Genomic DNA, 1,141 nt, shown 5'->3' on the forward strand with positions numbered 1-1,141 from the left:
GCCAAAAGATCTTATAAAACTCAGGATATCCAATCTTAATTAAGATTTATTTTTAAGAAATTAATTGTCCCAGTAACTGTAGGAAGGGTTTCTAAGTTATTAATGAACCACATAAAGCAAAGCCTAGGATCTTCACTTCACACAAAATATTGAGACAAGATAGTCTAATCTTCCCAGAGGACTGACAGATCTGTGGGCTTTGTGCCTTTGTCTCAGTTTTTCTTAATGTCTTAGGAGTAGTAGAGAAATATAAGCTGGGAATACTTCAGTGAGTCCGTCTTATTTACCATTTATCCAAAAACTAGACAGTAGTAAAGTTTTCCAAAATATTTACTAAGAGTAAAAGCAAACAGGACTGATTTAATTATTAAATTTTGTTAGCCTTTTGAAAGCAGAGTTTTCCAAATTTTACAATGGGGAATTAAAATGATTGAAATATATTTTAAGAAAATACATCCAAAGAAATCTAGAACAATCTACAAAAAGAAGTATTTAAGGCATACGAGATACCATTTTACATGCATCGAAGAAAGATGATATACAATGGAGACAGGCTAAAAGCTCTAACACGTGCTTTGACATTCTTGAATTGACTAAAGCTCTTTTTATCAAAGAAAAATAATAGCAAGATAAGCTAGAATGTGATTCTTTAACAAATTTCTTCCTAGTCCGCATAACTCACATTACTCTGAAAGAAAATCAGCTTTTACCTTTTCCCCATGATGGACACTAGCCCATGAGGCTTATCTCAAATATGATTACTCATGAGACTATTATGTTCTGAGAGACATTGGCTACATACTAACATATGAAAATGCAACCCTTAGACTTTTTCACTCCTTTAAATCTATTTTGAAAACTAAGGGTAATTGTGTTAAAAATTGGGTCTTCTGGGATTATGAGATCAGCAGAAATATGTCATTTTCACATAGAAACTTGAAACACTGGCCTGACATCAGGTTCATCTACCGTTTTCAGGTTATATAAAGCCAAGGACAGAAATTCCTGAATCTTTTCTGAGACTGACACAGTGAATTGCCGTTGTCGTGGATTGGTTTGTATTTACCACCAGAGAATATGTCATAATCAAACATGGTAAATTGTGAAAAAAAAACTGTAAAATTGTTAAAGTCTGATAATC

Source organism: Nannospalax galili, unplaced genomic scaffold (assembly GCF_000622305.1).
Source record: "Nannospalax galili isolate Female #2095 unplaced genomic scaffold, S.galili_v1.0 scaffold8928, whole genome shotgun sequence".
Taxonomy (NCBI): domain Eukaryota; kingdom Metazoa; phylum Chordata; class Mammalia; order Rodentia; family Spalacidae; genus Nannospalax; species Nannospalax galili.